Below are 21,207 nucleotides of genomic sequence, written 5' to 3'. Positions count from 1 at the left end.
GAGCACGTTATCGCAAGGATTTAGCCCCCAAGTGTGAGATAAACCCAAGGATAATAGACACAAAACACAAAGCACGAGGTGACTTTGCTTTCCTCGGGGTCAGTATGCTGTATGATAATTCATCTATATCATATGTATGTATGCATAATTGTTCTTCATTCCCCAATCAAGGAAGGTCACCTAGAAGAAGGGAACACATGTGTCTTTTGAGTCAACATGAGAGAGATCGAGAGATCTCAATGCTTTGCATCGTCCTCAAGTAGACAACACTAAGGACAACAAATAGAAGAATGAGAATAACACATAGAAGAAGTAACGAAAGAGAGGGGGAGAGAATCTGCTATGCTAATGAAACCAGTCTAGCACGTCATCTACCCCCCGATCTTGCTGATCAATGTTTCGGGAAGGTAGGGAACACGCTAGAGGAGGAACATCCAACACAGCAGATGGAGCTATCACAAGATCCAAACAAGGGCTATGTTCATGTTCCGAGCCACATTGTTCTTGTCTAGGAGCTAGGATAAGTGCTTTAGAAAATTCATTAGATAAATGGTTATCAATATCAACAAGTTCATATTCACTATCAGAATGAACAGGAGAAGTAGCATTTTCATCATGAATAACATTTTCATCTATATCATCATCAAGATTTATAAAAATAGGATCTTTAACTCGCACAGGATCAAGACCATCATGCATCTTATGTTTAGGAGATTTAGGCTCAATGTCCGGCTGAGGAGAAAATGGAATAATGCTTGTTGAAGGTGTTTTTGGGGATTGCAAAGTTTGAGAAGCAGCTGCTTGAGCTCTAAGACGATGCTTTCGTCGGTGTTCACGTGTAGAACGATTTCATCTAGTCTTAGTAGGAAGTTGCGAAGATTGAGGAGGAGGAATGTTCTCATCCTTATCACTTGGGTGTGTAGGTTGTGGTCTCTTAGGCTGGATAATAGGAGAAGAAGAAGGTCTCTTCTCTCTATAGAAGGAAGGAGGAGGAACTGCTCCATATAAAGGAGGAATACTTGGTTTAGGAAGGAGACCAAGTCAATCATGACAAGGAGGGATAGGTCTACTTTTAGGAAGTTTATTAGATATAGGAATAGTCACATCCATAGGGATGGGTTGGGAATCTTCTTGAGGAAAGACATTAGTTTTATCTTTCAAAGGAAGAACTTCCTTCTCAAGAATGATAGGAATGTCAAGTTTGGGTGTTCTAGGTTCACTTAGAGATAGGATCATATATGTTTTCCACTTTTGATAAGATTTGAAAAGATGATCACTTCGCGGAGGAAGAGATTGGAATTGTTTAGGCCAAAAGTAATCCATAGGAACGCTAGAAGTTCTTTCAGCTGGTTTAAAGAGACTATGATTGACAGTAACAACTTCACCATTATGGGGAAATTTCAAACACTTGTGAATAGGAGAAGCAATAGCTTTCATGGAAGATAGCCAAGGATAGCCAAGCTTCACACGAAATTGTTCGGAAGATGGAATAATAGCAAAATTCACCTCAAGGGATTTGTTATGGACCTCAATAGGTAATGAAATAGAACCAATTGCAGGAGAAAAAAATGCATCAAATAATTTCACAACCATATTTGTTTCGTCATAGATCACTTGATTCAATTGCAAAGTAAAAAGAAATTCTTCACTAATAACATTAATCATGCACGAAGGATCAATAAGCACTCCACGACAAGGTGTATTCTTGACTTTTGCAACTATGTATAAAGGACCATCAGGTGCCCTAATGGTTTCACTGGAATCAAATGTGATGGAAGGTTCTTTAGGGTTTTCTTGCTGCTCTACAAAGTTAATCACATTCGGAGTCATAGACACAAGACCATCAGATGACAGAGAGGAATCATTAGCCTCAATTGCATTAGAGGTATGAGAAGGTAATGGATCAGTGAAAATCTGAAGATTTTGATTAGGAGGAGCTACAAATGTATTGCCTTTATCATTCACTCCAGAAATAGAAATAGTATTATTATCAATCAAATCTTGAATTTTACCCTTTAAAGAAAAACATTTTTCAGTATCATGCCCAGGCTAACGATGAAATTGACAAAAAGATTTGTTATCAAAATAGGGTGAAGTAATCTTTGCAGGATCAATTTGCCTTATAAGAGGAAGAGTAAGCACATTTTGTTCAAATAACTTATTCATAATACTATGCAATGATTCATTCAAAGGAGTATACTTTCTTTCTTTCTTGAAAAATTTAAAAATAGGAGGCACACCTGAAGCTGCATTCACATTGTTGTTGATGATGTTTTCATTGAATTTAATGGACTCTCTGTTCGGTTTAAACTTCCCAAATGGTTGTTGACTGCTATCACCCTTATCACTCAGAGCCATAGGATGTGATTGTTCCATTTGACTCATAGTCAGTTGATAATTGTGAAGAGTTGCACACAACTGTTGGAAAGAAGTAAACTCAGAAAACAGAAGTTTGTCTCGAATATCTTTTTGTAAATTAGAAATAAAGATTCTTTGAATATCATTGTCAGGCACTGGAAAAGAAATTTGAGCATACAAATGCTTATATCTACCAATGAAATCAGTCACTTTTTCTTTAACACCTTGTTTACAATGCATTAAATCAATCAAAGTAACTTTAGGACTTATATTGTTTTGAAATTGTTGAATGAAAGCATTTGCAAGTTGTTCGAAAGAAGTAATAGAATAAGAAGGCAACGAGCAATACCATTGTAGGGCTTTGTCTCTTAATGTTCTAGTGAACAATTTTGCAAGCAACCTTTGGTCATAGGCAAAATCAGTACAGATTGTTTGAAAAGTCTTAACATGTGTTAGAGGATCACCTTTACCATTATAAAGCTCCAAATGCGGGATTTCAACATGTTTAGGGGGAATAGCTCGAACAATGTCAAGAGAAAGTGGACTCGCAACATCAAATGTGGGCACACTAAACTTAGATTGATTCATAGAGGCAATTTGTTGCTGTAAAGAAGAGACAGTTTGTGCAAGATTGTTAATGGTCGCTTCAGTCGAAGAATTCATATTAGATGTGTTAGATTGAGATGGAGGTGTTATGTTATTGAAAGAAGGTAAAGAGTAAGGTGGTGGGACTCTATGATAATTAGTCATAGGAGATGATTGGACAGGAGGAACACTACAAGGAGGAATGGAATGGTTGAATGAATTGCCCCCTTGCGTCATGTTCATTTGTGGAGATATAAGAGGAACACTCACTGAAGGAATGAATGAAGAAGTCGGATTGAATGAAGGAAGAGGGTTAATTGAAGAGGAAGGATTGCCCCCATGACTGGTGATCACAGGAGGAATGTCTTGTGTAGAAGTATCCATTATGTTTGATGTAAAGGTAGGTACGCTAGCAATAGAAGTCATCAAAGGAATAGAATGATTGACTTGAGTAGGAGGTTGTGTATAACCCAAATTTTCAGCACAACTCTTCATAGGCATCACATTCGAATCCACAATGTGTGCAATACCACGCAAAATATCAATTCCATTCTTATCACTTTGAAGCATACGTTTTAGACCCTCAATTAAAGGAAGAGCTTGACTATCAGGGTATTCTTGAGACATCCATTGTCGAAAATCGTCAAATTGGTTATCCAATTTCGAAAGTTGTTCTTCAGAAACCTCATGGAGAGCTTCTTCATCATTAGGAGGATTAGAGGAATTACCCATGTCCTCGTTAAAAAGGCTATTCAAATTAGGTTCCATCTCCTCAGTAGTTAAACCTCGGAAAGACTTAATTCTACGGATTCGTCTAACGGGAATAGTGTAAGTAGGGCTTATTGTTGTAAAACTCATGCACTAGAGAGAGAGAGAAAGTTTTGAATTTAGAGGTAGCAATTTTCAGTAAAATCAGCCAATCTTCTGGATTTATGCTGTTAAATACAATCAGGACAATCTCCCAAAATTTCAGAAAAAAAGTCAGGGACTGTGGCGCTTCGGAGTGCACACGGTCCCAGCAACTTTTTTTGAAATTCGCAGGGATGAAAGTTATGATGATTTTAGAGCTAATCTGAAAAAATTGAGTGATTTTACGATCTGTAGATAGGCCAAATTAAAGTTGCAATCTCGAAATTGAACCCTACCAAGATTGTCGAAAAATGCAAAAATTTGAATTTTGAAAAAGAGAGGGAAACTGAAATTTTGAATGTTATGATTTTAGAGGGAATGTCAAGAGCAATGCGAATTTTGAAATTTAAAAATTGACTCAATTTCACGCAAAATTCAATTTTGAAAGTGGAAATTAAAGTTGTTGTAATTAAGCACTTAATTTCAAAAGTCACAAATTGCAAGAATTTGAATAAAGCACTGAAATTTCGAATGAATGCAAACACACTTTTCAGATTTAGGACAGTAAGAACACAATTTTGACTCAAAATTTCAATTTCGATGATTTTTGAATGTTTAGAAGCCTTAATCCAAGCAATCACAAGGCCAACTTTGACTGTAATTTTGAAAGTGTTAGATTTGATAAAATCAGCCAAAATTCTGGATTTTAGCAGGAAAATACAATAAGATCTCGCTCCCGAAATTTCGGAAAAAATGTCGGGGACGATGGCGCTCGGAGTGCACACGGTCCTCGCAACTTTTTTCCAAATTTTCAGGGATGAAAGATATTGTGATTTTATTGCGGAATCCAAAGTTACAGCTGATTTGGAGATGTTTTGATCAATGAAATTGTCGGACAAAGGTTGAATCAAGAGGGTTTCAAAAATTAGGGTTTTGACACTTAACCACTTAATTTTCAAAATTAAAGCACAAATATGAATTGATAATTTGTAATAGAAGGGCAGATCTGAAACAAGCATTAACAATTAAACATTTCACAAGTTTAATTACTAAAAAAAAAAGAAAATTTAGGGTTTTTATGCAATTAACCTCTAAAATTTTGCAAAAGATCAAACATGGAAATGTAATCAAGGAATCAATTTTCAGATCTAATCATGAATAATCAGAAAGGATGTTCACGTCGGGTTCACCAAAATGTAAAGCGGAAAATCGCGATCGAACCCTAGTTGCTCTCCCCTCTTCCAACTCCAAGGAGAGAGAAGGGAGATTCACTAGGGTTGATGGTTTTCACTTAGGGGAGAGACTTTACATTCAAAAGAGGGGTTGAAACCCACAAGATCCAATCCCACGCAATGCAAGATTGGATGCTAAATGAGTTTCAAGGGTTAAGAAAGCAAGGCTACCCTCTTTTGTAAAGAATGTTGATAGAAGAATTAAGCTAAGCATGCATAGAAAGTGACAAAGATTCGCTTATAAACTAAGATAGGGATATAGGATGAAGATGCGGACCTAGAATTAGCAGTAAAATGTCGATACGGCGCTATCCTGCAAATTTGAGCAAAAGTTGTCAGGACGATGGCGCTCAGCGCCACGATCCTCCGAAAAATCCACGAAACGAAGGGGGATCTGTCCGTCTTTGCACAAGGATTCCAGATCTTCAATTTCAGCCGCGTACCTACAACCTACACACAGAAAAGCGAAGACAATTGGGGGGTTAGGGATTAGGGGTTTGCCTTTAGGTCAAACCCCGGTTTTGGAATTAACCAAGAAATGAGAAATTGTTGTAAATGTCAATGTCTGTAATATAAAACAAGTACTAATACCTTGTTGTAAGGATGTTTGTATCCTTATGTGCGAAGGTATAGATGTTGTATGTTTGTTGTATGTTGTATGTTGTATGTTGTATGTTGTATGTAACATGTAGTATGTGATCTCCTCTTCAATGGTTGAATCCTTGTCTTGAATGCAACACTTAGCCTTGAATGGAGACTTGAAATGATCAATTGTTTGAAGGAATGTTTGAATGCTTGAATGCTTGAGTATAATTTCCACGCCTTTTCCATCATCTGTCTCTATCCAAATGAGAGAGGAAAATATAGTTTATATACTTGTCATTTAGGGCTGATAGACTGATTTTCCCGACCTTAGGCCGACCAGGAAAGTTAATTTTCCAATTTGCAAACATAAAGACCTGAAGTCCAAAAGAGACCGGGCCCAAAATAGGACCCAGGGACCAGGGCGCTGGGCGCCATGGTCCTGGGGGACCAGGGCGTTGGGCGCCATGGTCCTGGGGGACCAGGGCGCTGGGCGCCCTGGTCCTGAAGGACCAGGGCGCTGGGTGCTCTGGTCCCACCTCCCGGGACAACAGGGTGCAAAGGAGGTTCAGGCCAGGGTGCAAGAAAATGCAGTTTTCAGTGTCATAATCAGGTTTCGGGGTCTCCATTCAGGTTGCGTGTTGCGTCGCCATCGTGAAGACCCAAATGCAGTCGAAATTGCAAGTGTCACAATTTTAGGACACTACACATACATTGGGTCCATACCATAGGTCTTTGTCATTATCATTTTCCTTTTGCATAATAGTCTCAAATTTTGGTTTTGCAAAACTTGAAAATTCAAAACTGGAGATTAAACCCTAAGTCATTGTTGGGGAGTCTTGACGTTGTCCAATATTTGTCCTTTTGTTGTCAACATTATTTTGTCAAACCTAGCTTACTATCCAAGCGTATAGGTGAGACATTGTCATTTGTCCTATCATCATTTTGACCTTTTGTCAATTATGGTCTTGGCTTCATTTCAATTTCACAAGGGTCACTTCTTTAGGGTTGCATTTCAAAGGTTTGTCCAAACCTCAAAAATAACAAAAACATAGGTTGCATTACCATTACTTAAGACTGTATATCGTTTCCAATTTTTTTTTGAAAGTCCAAAAACATAAGTTGCATTGTCAATCATTTAAGTTGCACTTAGTTTCATTGCATTCCAAAAATCCAAGAAGACCAAAAACATAGGTTGCATTAGTTTCATCCTTCATTGAAGACCAAAAACATAGGTTGCATTAGTTTCATCCTTCATTCAAAAATTCCAAAATCCCCAAAAACATTGCATAGTGACATGTCTATTGAAACAAGGTTCCAATCTCCTATGATGCAACTAAGTTTGACACATCAACTGATGATTGGACCAATGAATAACATAGTGAAATCAAGTTTTAATCCAAGGAAATCACAATTCTATCCAACCCAACAACAAGGCAATAGTGGTCAAACATTTTGTGATGAAACAAGTATCGAAATACAAAAAATAGAAGAGAAACTAATGTTGGCCATTCAGAGTAATTGATTATGTGTTGCATTGATGTTTTGTCATTGATGTCAACACTAGCTATTTTGGATGCTTTACTGGCACCCTTCTAGTCCCGGTAGGTTGAGTGGTTTCTAGTTGGATTGGATCCCACATGATCTGGTATGCTCTAGTATGATTTGGTTATGGACTTGACTTACTCATGTTCATATCTAGTTAGTAGGTTTTGGTCTGGTGATCAGATGCTATCATGTTTACTTGGAAGCTTGGTTTGTGGTTCTAGTGAGGGTTTCACCGGCAAAGCTTTGTTGAAGATATTTGATGATATGCATAAGTGTTGTTGGTGTAGCTTCTGGTGGAGTTTCAGGATGTTGATGGTGATCATGTTTGAGACTTGGAAAATTGAGATCATTGGTTTAGCGTATGGACCTATATTGGGTCCCGGTCTATCTAGGTTATGGACCGACTTAATGTAACGTGTGGATTGGACCTCTCGATATATTTCTGGGATGTCTTAGGTGTTGGATATTAATTGTTTGGCCTAAGGAAAACATATTTTGTAATTATGTAATTGGTTTATTGTCTAGTGGCCGACTTGATTGTTTATGGTCGAGGGTTTGTATATATGTGATGTAAGATCTCATTGTAGATCATGGTCATGGTATGTGATATGGATATGTAATGTGCGAATAATGTAATATCATTTAGGTAGAGGATTTGGTCGATCATTGGAGATCAAGTTGGGTTTATGTAAGAGGATTTAGTCCTCTGGTATTGAGCTTAACCAAAAATGTACTCAGACATAGGAGATGTTATCTTTGTAGTTCATTCATTCTTCTGGATTATAGTTTAGATTTCTATGTAGTCAGTGAGACTCCTTTTGTGATGAGCAATGCGCTCTAGGATGTTGGCCTTCTTGCAAGTGCAGGCCCCTCAATCATAATTCACATACTTACTACAAAATTTCTATCTGACTGTGGGTAGGCTTCCCACCGTGGTTTTTCCCTTTACCAGGTTTTCCACATATAAATCTTGGTGTCATGTGGATGGTATTTATTCTCTGATTATAGTTTATGCTTAATTGGTTTAAATGCTATTTTGATATTTGGTTTAAGCATTTCAGTATTAATGTTTTGGGTTCCGATATTAAAGTTTTAATTTCATAATGTTCTGGTAATCTGTGACAACTGATACACCCCCCCCCCCCCGCCCCTCCTCTCAGTTGTCTTCCAGTTATTTGAACTGTCTAACAATTGGTATCAGAGCTCTAGTACTCTCTACAGAAAACTTAACTGCTTGAGGAAGATCCTATGGCAACTAACAGTTCAAGTTCATCCAATTTATCTGGAGGTATCTTTCGAAGATATATTCGTAGGCTTGATGGAACAAATTACACAGTATGGAAGATTCAAATGAAGACTCATTTGAGATGTCTTGGCAAGGAGATTTGCGAGATCACACAGAATGGTGTTACACCTCATAATTTGACATCTGGCAATCCTTCTCCAACAAACTTGGATAAGGAGATTGAAAATCATTTTAGAGCAAGAGAAGCCCTCTTGTGTGCACTTTCTTATCAGCAAATAATGGGATTAACTAATAAATCGTCTGGAAAGGCTCTATGGGATAAGCTGGAGACTCTTAATGAAGGTGACCCTACTATGAAGATTTCTAAACTTGATGGTTACTGAGTGAGATATGAAAACCTAAAGATGGAAGAAGATGAAAGGATTACTACATTCATGGAAATAGTAAATGAGATTGTTATGGGAATTCAATGTTGTGGTGGAACTTTGTGTGAAGATGAAATTATTTCTAATGTTCTAAGAGTCCTACCACCTGCTTACAAGATGAAGGCTAATACAATTAATGAATTGAGAACAATGTCTAATACTTCTGTCAATAGAGATACCTTGGTTGGGAAATTATCTGCTTTTGAGCTTGAAGAATTTGGACCTTCTGGAGCTGTGAAGTCTGAACCAGCTTTTCATGCATCTACATCATCAGTCGGTAAAAAAGATTGGAAAGCTTTATATGCAAAGAAAGTGGATGATATGAAGAGAGAAGATGATGATTTTGAGAAACTTGAAGCACTATTTTCTAGAAGAGTACCTAAAGGACCGGTAGGAAGTAAGTATGAAGGAAAAGTACCTTTTTAATATTTTGCATGTAATATGATTGGTCATTTTGCATCTAGATGTCCTGAAAGGAATTCAAGATTTGAAGAAAGAGTTAGAAGATCATTTAAGCCTAACCTTGGATATCAGAACAAGTATAAGTATAGGAAAAATAGACATAAATCATGCTACATAGTGGATGAGGAAGGTGTTACTGATTCTGATGATGAACCGACATAAGACTCTACTTGTGGTTCCAGCAATGGGAAGGAATGGGTGTTCTTGGCTATGAAGGAAGATGTTCTGACACTGGAAGAGAATGTACCTGAAAAGAAGGCACTTGCTGCTAAAATTGAAGATAGGTATGAATGGGTAATTGGCAGTGGTTGTTCACATCATATGACTGGAGATAAAAGGAATTTTCTATCATTGCAAGAATTTGATGGTGGTCTGGTTAGATTTGGAGATGACAAAGCATGTATGATTGGTGCAGGAGCACCTAGGACTTAGATTGTTTAGTTTTTTTAATTTTGGTTTGTACTAACCCTAGCCAAGTCAGTGGTGAATAAGGACTCTAGGAGAGGCCAATAATTAGATTTTTGAGTCAATGTAAGCCTAGGTTGTATTCATACTTCTTGGGTTTGCATTTTTGTGTAAATAGTGAGTTTGAGTAGGTAATTGACCTTTTTGATGGTCAAAAGTGTCAAAACTTGGTACAAGCATTAGGGAGGGTTAAATTAGTATGAGGAAATTTTTAAAAGTCATTTTTGATGACTTGGAATATGTCTTATAGGTTGGAAAGACCAAAAGTGCAAAAATTGCAAAGTTGCAAAAAGTTGTCATGACAACTTTTGAAAGTCGTCGTGACAACTTTTGTCCTGAAATGGTTAGCGATGGAGTTAGGGATTTTTTCAACACCCTAGGATGACTCCACATGTTGGAAAGCTATAATAACCCTCTCTTGCATGGTTACCAAGGTTGGTGAATGTTTTTTGCAAGCTTAACAATCTAAAACTACTCATTTTCAAACTAGTTAGCAACGTTTTGGCTTGATTTTACTCATTTTGTAATCAAAGATGGATTGAATCAATTGATCCAGAAATGGATTGAGTTTCTCTTATGTGTTATTATGTTTTTGGTTCAATTTAGAGCTTTGTAGATACTTTTCATTAGTGTTTTCTTTCTTTAGTTTGCAAGCAGCCAATTTTGGCTTGTATATAGCAGTTTTCTTGTAAATATGGTTGCCCCATGAGTTCCACATGTGTTGCCATCATGACTTGTTGGGAAATGATGGGAAACCATATGTAGGTGCGAGTTTTGGAGAAGAGCTTTGACATGACTTTCACCTTATTCTAGGCGAGTCCAGGAGCAACCTGACTAGAGAAAATAAGGTGAAAATGAAGTGCCAAGTGCAGGGGTGGATGTCTAATCACTTCCTAAGTTTTTGAAGGGATCCAAGGAGTTGGGAAAGAGTTTCCAGCACAAGAAGGATCCTTGAAGAGGTCATTTAATTGTAGAAACACCAACTTGACTTGTCACTGCCACCTAGAAGGCCTAGAAACCTTCCAAAACCCTCATTTTGGGGTTATCACATTGAATGGTGGAACAAGAAGCTAAAACCAAAAAAACCTATTGAGGTTAGATGAACAATTGAAGTAAATCCAAGATTGTTTGGGGATCTTTTGGACCATTTTCACTCAAGCCCTAAAAAACCCAGTTTTAGGAGGCCTAATTGCCTTTTCTAGGCAAGATTTTGGAATCGATGAGAACCCTATTGATGGAAAACTTCAAATGGACCCTAAATGCATCCAAAACATGAATGAAGACACCTTCACACCTCTACATCATCTCACAATGGTAGGAGGTCATTTTGACAACTTGAAGCCAAGAAGCCATAATTGAGTACATGGGAAGCACTGTGAATTGGTAGGGTTCCTAGCCAAAACACTTGAAGAAAACATGTTAGAGAGATCAAGAATCAAGCCCTAGAATAGATTGAGAAGGAATCAAAGGTCTAGAGAGAAACTAGGCCTAGTGAGTTGGTGCAATTGAGCAACACCAGCTAGGTGAAGTGTTGAGCAAACTAGGTTAACCCCATCAAATTGGTATCAGAGCTTATAAGATTTTGGCTAGGTGAGTAGATGTCCTTAGTGGATTCTGTAGGAGATAACAACATGGTGACCAATGCAAAGTTGGCAAAGAAAGTGGATGACCAGGAGGAAGAGAATAGACTCCTAAAGGAGAAGTTTCTAGAATTGGAGAGTAAGCTTGGAGAGGTAGAAACCAAGGTAGATGAAGTGTTGGTAAAAGTAGAAGGAGTAGAAGGGTAGGGTAAAGAGGTGTCAGAGATAGAAAAGATACCTGAACCTGATCCTATCCTAGAGAAAGAACCTTTCCTAAAGGCATTGAAGGCCTTGAGTGGCAAGTCACTGGAAGGATTGCCATTATTCACTGGTAAGATGGACGCAGAAGTGATCCTAGAGTGGATCGAAGGCATTGAGAACCATTTTGAATGTGAAAGCATAACTAAATCCCAGAGAGTCAAGGTAGCCAAGTCAAGGATGAGAGGATCTTCTCTCACATGGTGGAAATTTGTGCAAGATGAAAGGAAGAAAATGGGCAAAGCACCCATCTCTTCTTGGAAAGGGATTTTAGTCAAAATCAAAGAAGTCTATCTCTCTGATAACTATGAAGTGCAAATTCATAGGAAGAGGAAAAATTTAAGAGAAAAAGATCTTGATGTCAGTAGCTATATGAAGGAGTTTCACAAACTTAGCCTTAGATCTCATACGATGGAAGAAGAGAGTCTCAAGGTTGCTAGGTACCTAAATGGTCTATGGTGGAACATCCAAGAAGAAATCAGTCTAATGAGCCCAAAAATAGTCCATCAAACCTATCAAATTTCCCTTAAGGTAGAGGAAAAACTGAAAAGAAGACATGACTCAAGCAACAATAGGGGCAGAGGTAGATGAAAAGACAATAGAGGCCATAGAGGAGGCTTTGGATGAAGAAGTTATGAAAAAAGAACACCAGGAGAGTCTAAACTCACTGAGCAACAAGATAGTGGCAGTAGTAAAGGAGGATTCAATAGAGGAAGGGGTTCCAATAGTGGTTTCAGAGGAAGATCTAGTGGCCAAGGTAGAGGTTCCTCATACTTTGCAACAATGAAGTGTTACCATTGCAACCAACTTGGTCATCTAGCATATATGTGTCCAGAGAAGGGATCATCAACATATGGTGGTGAAAGAAGAATGAGCTATCTTCAAGAAGAGTCTTCAAGCAGAAAGACTTTAGAGGTTGCCTTAGAGTCAGAGGTAGGTGATAACTTGATGATAAGCAGAACATTGATAAAAAAACTGGTTAGAGAAGAGCCAAGCCAAAGAAGGTCCTTATTTAGGATCAAATGCAAGATTATGGACAAAGTGTGAAAAGTGATCATTGATTCAAGGTCTATAGACAACATTGTGTCTGAAAAGGCAGTGAGCAAGCTCAAATTTCAAAGGATACCTCACAGCAATCCCTATAGAGTCACTTGGTTGAACAAAGGCCATGGGTGGATTTTACCATTGGAAGGTATAAGGACAAGGTGTTATGTGATGTCCTACCCATGGATGCATGTCATCTTCTATTGGGAAGACCATGGCAATTTGATAGACAAGCTATCCATGATGGAGCCAAGAATGCATACTCATTCAAGAAAGATGGAGTCATATTCAAGATTCAGTCTATCCTTGAAGAAGGTGAAAAGAGGGCAGCAGGTCCTAATTTTCTTTTGGTGAGTGAAAAATAGTTCTTAAAGACACTTGAGGAAGGTGAAGGTATAGGGTTTTCACTTGTGATTAAGCCCAAAGAAGAAGACAAGAAAGAGCAGCAAGATTTGCCATTCGAGGTGCAATATTTGTTGAAGAAATTAAAAGGCATAGTAAGTGAAGGATAGCCAACCACCTTACCTCCTAAAATAACCATAAGCCATCAAATAGACTTCATTTCCAAAGCATCCTTTCCTAATAAGGCATCTTACAAGATGAGCCCTCAACAAAACATTGAAATTGCCAAGCAAATCCAAGAGCTCTTAGACCAAGGCCTAATTAGGAAAAGTATTAGCCCTTATGCTGTCCCTACCGTGTTAGCACCAAAAAAAGGTGGTACTTGGAGATTGTGTACTGATTCTAGAGCCATAAATAGGATCACCATCAGATATAGGTTCCCTATTCCTAGAATAGAAGACCTAATGGATTGCTTAGGGGAAGCCAAGTACTTTACCAAGATTGACCTTAAGAGTGGCTATCATCAAATTAGGATTAAAGAGGGTGATGAATGGAAAACTGCATTTAAGACTACTGAGGGTCTTTATGAGTGGCTTGTAATGCCATTTGGTTTATCCAATTCTCCAAGAACCTTCATGAGACTCATGAATGAGGTGATGAAGGACTTCATAGGTAAATTTTTGGTAGTATATCTTGATGATATTGTCATTTTCAGTAAAGATAGGGCAGATCACATTAATCATTTGTAAGATGTATTACAAAGATTGTATGATGAAAAGCTAACCATGAATTTGGATAAGTGTGAGTTTTTCAAGTAGGAGCTAGTTTACCTTGGGTTTATGTTGTCTCAAGGAAACCTCAAGATGGATCCAAGCAAGGTTGAAGCCATTGTAAATTGGGCTACTCCTAAGATAGTAACAGAGGTGAGAAGCTTCCATGGACTAGCTCAATACTATAGGAAGTTCATTAGGCAATTCAGTGATATATGTGCACCAATGTTAGACACCATTAGAGGTGGACCAAAAGAAAAGTTTTAGTGGCATGAAGCAACAAAAAAAGGTTTTGAAACCTTGAAGGAGAAGATAGCTACCCAACCGATGCTAGTGTTGCCTAGTTTTGAGAAAATTTTCATTGTAGAATGTGATGCAAGCAATGTTGCAGTAGGTGTTGTCCTAAGCCAAGAAGAAAAACCTGTAGATTTCCATAGTGAGAAGATAAGTGATGCCAAGAGGAAGTACTCCTCTTATGATCTTGAGTTGTATGCTTTAGTGTACGCATTGAGGAAGTGGAGAGACTATCTCCTCCCTAAAGAATTTGTGGTCTATATGGACAACCAAGCATTGAGTTTCCTAAACTCACAAGATAAACTCAGTCATAAACACATGAAATGGGTGGAGTATATGCAGGCCTATACATACACCATTAAGCACAAGAAAGGGTAGTTAAACCAGGTAGCTGATACATTGAGTAGAAAACTTTTGACAGTCCAAGAAATCCAATTGAGAAGCATAGGTGTGGACAGGTTTAGAGACTTGTACCCAGAGGATGAAGACTTCTCAAATGCCTACAAGGTGTGTAAGGAGTATCAAAATCACTTCCATAGTGAGTATTCTGATTTCACTTTGCAAAATGAACTATTGTTCAAGGGTGGGCAGCTTTGTGTGCCTAGAGGCTCAATGAGAGAAAACCTTATTCAAGAGAAGCATAATGGCAGCCTTAGTGGACATTTTGGAGTCAATAAGACTCAAGAGTTGGTTCAAAGATACAATTATTGGCGAAGGATGAATCAAGATGTGAAGAAATATGTGGAGACTCGCATAGTTTGCCAAAAGGCCAAGGGTACTTCTACAAATGTTGGTTTATACCAACCTCTTCCCATACCAAATAGACCTTGGGAATACATTAGCATGGATTTTTTAGTAGGTTTATCAAGGAAAAAGTAGGGATATGACAACATTTATGTGTGGATAGATTTAGCAAAATGGCTCACTTTGTGCCTTGCAAGACTACTCATGATGCATGCCAAATTGCTCAATTGTTCTTCAAAGAGGTGGTGAGGATACATGGTTTAACCATAACCATTGTTTCAGATAGGGACTCAAAGTTGATGAGTCACTTTTGGAAGACACTATGGAAAAAGATCGACATCAACCTCTCTTTTGGATCAGCCTACCATCCTCAAATAGATGGGCAGACCAAAGTGGTGAATAGAAGCTTTGGAAACTTGTTAAGGTGCCTTACTAAGGAATATGGTCAAACACGGGATCAAGTACTCTCACAATTTGAATATGCATATAATGACACCATAAATAGGACTACCAATAAGAGCCCTTTTGAAGTGGTCTATGGTGCGCACTCAAGAGGCATTTTGGAGTTGAGAGACTTAGGAAGTGCAACAGCAAGAAGTGGATATGTAGAGGACTTTGTTCAACCAATGAAGGAGATCCATGAATCAGTTAAACAAGCATTAATGGAGAACACAAGCAACCTTAAATAAAAAGTTAATGAAAAGAGGATGAACCTACAATTTCAAGTGGAGGATCTTGTCATGGTGCACCTAAACAAAGAAAGGCTACAAAAAGGAGTGCCAAACAAGTTGCAAATGAGAAGGATAGGTCCATGTGCCATTCTAGCCAAGTATGGAGAAAATGCATACAAGGTGGATCTACCTAGTGACATAAGCTTGTCACCAGTTTTCAACATAGAAGACTTAGTTGCATACAAGGGAATAGTTCAAGGTTCAGATTGCAGTCACTCAGAGGTTTCAGATGATGTGAACAACCTTCAGTTACCAGCAAAACCAAATCCAAAGGCCAAAAAGGTGTTAAGTTCAAGGATAGCCAAGAAAACAAGGCATCAAGCCTATTGCAAGCACCTAATAAAATGGTAGGGTATGGATGATTCTAAAGCTACATGGATGATGGAGATAGAGTTTAAGAAGCTTGGAATTGATTACAATCTGATTCCTAAGAAGGTGACATGATCTTCTTTTGTTTGGGAGAATGGTGCAGGGGCACCTAGGACTTAGATTGTTTAGTTTTTTTAATTTTGGCTTGTACTGACCCTAGCCAAGTTAGTCATGAATAAGGACTCTAGGAGAGCCCAAGAATTATATTTTTGAGTCAATTTAAGCCTATGTTGTGTTCATACTTCTTGGGTTTGCATTTTTGTGTAAATAGTGAGTTTGAGTAGGTAATTGACCTTTTTGATGGTCAAAAGTGTCAAAACTTGGTACATGCATTAGGAAGGGTTAAATTAGTATTAGGAAAGTTTTAAAAGTCATTTTTTATGACTTGGAATAGGTCTTATAGGTTGGAAAGACCAAAAGTGCAAAAATTACAAAGTTGCAAAAGTTGTCATGACAACTTTTGAAAGTCGTCATGACAACTTTTGTCCTGAAATGGTTAGCAATGGAGTTAAGGATTGTTAAACTCCCTAGGATGAATTCAAACATGGGAAAGATATAATAACCCTCTCTTTCATGGCTACCAAGGTTGGTGAATCTATTTTGCAAGCTTAACAATCTGAAACTACTCATTTTTCAAACTAGTTGGCAACATTTTGGCTTGATTTTACTCATTTTTTTATTCAAAGATGGATTGAATCCATTGATACAGAAATGTATTGAGTTTCTCTTGTGTTCTATTGTGTTTTTAGTTCAATTTAGATCTTTTTAGATACTGTTCATTATTGTTTTCTTGCTTTAGTTTGCAAGCAGCAAGTTTTGGCTTGTATATAGCAGTTTTCTTGTAAATATGGTTGCCCCATGAGTTCCACATGTGATGATATCATGGCTTGTTAAAACATGATGGAAGACCATCTATAAAGTGTACATATGTAGGTGCAAGTGCTAGAGAAGAGATTTGACATGACTGTCACCTTATTCTAGGCGAGTCCAAGAGCAACCCGGTTAGAGGAAATAAGGTGAAAATGAACTGCCAAGTGCAGGGGTGGATGTCTAATCACTTCCTAAGTTTTTGAAGGGGTCCAAGGAGTGGGGATAGAGTTTCCAATGCAAGGAGGATCCTTGAAGAGGTCATTTAATGCACAAACCCCAACTTGACCTGTCACTGCCACCTAGAAGGCCCAAAAACCCTCCAAAACCCTCATTTTGGGGTTATCACATTGAATGCTGGAACAAGAAGCTAAAAACAAAAAAACATATTGAGGTTAGATAAACCATTGAAGGAAATCCAATATTTTTTGGAGATATTTTGGACCATTTTCACTCAAGCCCTAAAAAAACCGGTTTTAGGAGGCCTAATTGGGCTAATTCCTTGTAGGCCTTTTCTAGGCAAGATTTTGGAATCGGTAAGAACCCTATTGATGGAAAACCTCAAATGGAACCTAAATGCATCCAAAAAATGAATGAAGACACCTCCACACCTCTGCATCATCTCACAATTGTAGGAGATCATTTTGACAACTTGAAGCCAAGAAGCCATAATTGAGTACATGGGAAGCACTGTGAATTGGTAGGGTTCCTAGCCAAAACACTTGAAGCAAAAATGTTAGAGAGATCAAGAATCAAGCCCTAGAAGAGATTGAGAAGGAATTTAAGGTCTAGAGAGCAACTAGGCCTGGTGAGTTGGTGCAATTGACCAACACCAACTAGGTGAAGTGTTGAGCAAACAAGGTGAACCCCATCAATGATCAAAGGAAAAGGAACTATATCATTGTATGGTAAGAAAAATACTGATAATGTTTATTTTTTTGATGTTTTGAAGCATAATATTTCAAGTATAGGACAATTGGTCAATAAGGGATTTCAATTATAGTTCAAGGATGGAAAATTCAAATTCATTAATAGATCTAGTTTGGTGATTGTAACCGATACACAGACAAAAGGTAATATATTTCATTTGAATTCTTGTGAGAAGACATGTTTGATTGCACAAATTGATAAGAGTTGGCTATGGCATAAGAGGCCATGTCATGTGAATTTTAATTGCATTGTGAAGATGAGTTCAACTAAGGCAGTTAGAGATATACCTAAGATTGTGAAGCCCTATAATCCAGTATGTGAAGAATGTCAAATGGGTAAATAGGTCAGAGCCTCTTTAAGGAGTATACAAGATAAATCTAATGATGTTCTTGATCTTATGGAGTTTTGTTACTTTTCTAAGGGAGAAATCTGAGGCTTTTGAAAAGTTTAAAATAGGCTAAAGTGGACATTGAGATAGGATTGAAGATTAAATGTTTGAGTCAGATCATGGTGGAATTCACATCCAGTGAGTTTAATAACTTTTGTGAGAAGCATGGTATAAGGAGACTTTTTTCTTCTCCCCAGACACCTCAGCAAAATGGAGTTGTGGAAAGGAAGAACAAAACTATCTTGGATGTTGCTACAACAATGATGATGGAAGCTAGTCTACCTCATATCTACTAGAGAGAAGAAGTGAGCACAATAGTTTATATATTCAACAGAAATATCAAAGGAGCAATCGGTAAAACACCTTATGAATTATGGTTTGGCAATACACCTACAATTAAGTATTTCAGAATATTTGGTAGTAAATGTTATATAAGGAGAGATGATATCATTGGAAAATTTGATCCTAGATGTGATGAAGACATATTTCCTGGTTATTCTAATGAAAGAAAGGCATATAGATGTTATAACAAGAGATTACAGAGAATTGTAGATAGTGCCAATGTCAAGGTGGATGAGCTAAATAGAAGTCAAGTCATAGTTTATGAGCAAGAACCAGCAATGAAAATGACTATATTTGAACCAGTAGCATCTTTACCAGAATAGAGTGTTGAACCAGTTACTCCGATAGTATCATAAAATTCAACAGTAACTGAAGAACTAGAAAGAGGAACAGAGAGTCAGAAGACTCCTAGGTATGTGAGATTGAATCATTCTAAAGATCAGATCATTGGGGATAAAAATAATGGAGTGATGAAAAGAATAGGACTGGCAACTAATGAGGTATGTTTAATTTCTCAAGTTGAACCACTGTCAGTAATTGAAGCTTGTAAAGATAAATATTGGTTGAAAGCTATGAAAGAAGAATTAGATCAGATTGAGAAGAATAGCACATGGACTTTAGTTCCCCATCCTAAAAATAAGAATGTTATTGGAACTAAATGGTTTTTTAGGAATAAATTGAATGAAGATGGTCAAGTTGTAAGGAATAAGGCTAGAATGGTTTGTAAAGGATATTCTCAGAAGGAAGGAATTGATTATGGTGAGATTTTTGCACCTGTAGCTAGGATTGAAGCTGTAAGATTATTTCTTGCCTATGCTGCCCATAAAAACTACAAGGTTTATTAGATGGATGTTAAGTGTTCATTTTTGAATGGGGATCTTGATGAGAAAGTTTATATTGATCAACCTGATGGTTTTTCACTTTCAGATAATAAAAACATGGTTTGCAGGTTAAGAAAGGCTTTATATGGATTGAAATAGACACCTAGAGCTTGGTATGCAAGGTTGGATAAATATCTTTTGAAGCTTGGTTTTACTAAGGGTAATGTTGGCAGTAATTTATATTATAAGATCAATGATGATGATATACTGATTATTGAAGTATTTGTTGATGACATTATTTTTGGAGGTGAAGATAATTTATGCATGGAATTTTCTAAAAATATGGAGAAATAATTTGAAATGTCTATGATTGGGGAAATGAAATTTTTCTTAGGTTTGCAGATTACTCAGATTGACAAAGGTATTTTCATCTATCAAACTAAGTATGCTAGGGAATTGTTGAAGAAATTTGCTATGGGAGATTTTAAACCGATAAGTACTCCTATGGTTACAAGTGAGCAATTGACAAGGAAAGATGTTTCTACACCGGTAAATCCTAAAAGATACAAATCTATGATTGAAGGTCTGCTTTATTTGACTCAGACTAGGCCTGACATAATGAATGTTGTTTGTATTGCATCTAGATTTCAGAGTGATCCTAGAGAAAATCATGAGAGTGCAGTGCAAAGGATTTTTAGATACTTGCAAGGTACATCTGAATATGGTTTATGGTACCCTAAGGATGATGACTTTACTTTATGTGCATATATAGATGTTGATTGGGCTGGAGATGTTGATGACTGGAAAAGTACTTCAGGTGGAGCTTTCTTTCTTGGAAAGAAGTTGGTTTCATGGATCAAAAAGAAACAATCATGTACTTCTTTATCTACTACTGAAGCTGAGTATGTTGTTGTTACTACTAGTTGTATAGAGGCTCTATGGATGAAGAAAATGTTGAAGGATATCAAAGTACATTGCACTGGAATGGTAGTTATTCACTGTGATAACTCTACTACTATTGATAAATCAAAGAATCTGTTATTTCACTCTAAGACAAAGAACATATCTATCAAGTATAACTTTTTGAAGGAGAAGGTGGAAGAAAATGAAGTTAGCTATTTTATGTGAACACTGAAGAGCATATTGTAGATATTTTTAGTAAACCTTTGCCTGAAGAACCATTTGAGTACTTGAGAGACAGGTTAGGGGTTTCTTCCCCTCCGGTAGAGAATTGGTTGATGATTTTTGGCATTAGTCTGGTATGCATTATCAGAGATATTATTCATTTCATCACTCATGTGGGGATGCTACTACTTAGGGGGAGTAGTCAGCTTTGTATTTCAGTGGTTTATGTTTTTTCTTTGATATTTATGTCAGATTTATAGCATTGATGTCAAAGGGGGAGAGATATTTATGTGAAAAAAAAACTTAAGGAGTTGTATACATTAGTGGGAGAGATATATGTGTAATTCAGAGATTTGTAGAGATATTATTCACAAGGGTAGTTTGGTCTTTGTTGCAGAAATTCAATTGCTATATCTTTGAGTGGGAGATTGTTAGATGTCTTCCATTAGGGGAGACTTGTTTGGTATTTCTTGGTACTTGAGTCGATATGTAATGTGCAAATAATGTATATCATTTAGGCAGAGGATTTGGTTGATCATTGGAGATCGATTTGGGTTTATGTAAGAGGATTTAGTCCTCCGGTATTGAGCTTAACAAGAATTGTACTCAGGCATAGGAGATGCTATCTTTGTAGTTCATTCATTCTTCTAGATTGGCCTGGATTTTTATGTAGTCAATGAGACTCCTTTTGTGATGAGCAGTGTGCTCTAGGCTATTGGCCTTCCTATAAGTGCAGGCCCCACAATTGTAATTCACATACTTACTATAGAAGTATTATCTAACTGTGGGTTCCCATCATGGTTTTTCCCTTTACCGGGTTTTCTACGCATAAATCTTGGTATCATGTGGA

This window comes from Cryptomeria japonica, chromosome 5 (genome assembly GCF_030272615.1).
Source record: "Cryptomeria japonica chromosome 5, Sugi_1.0, whole genome shotgun sequence".
Lineage (NCBI taxonomy): Eukaryota > Viridiplantae > Streptophyta > Pinopsida > Cupressales > Cupressaceae > Cryptomeria > Cryptomeria japonica.
This window is presented reverse-complemented; position numbering follows the sequence as displayed.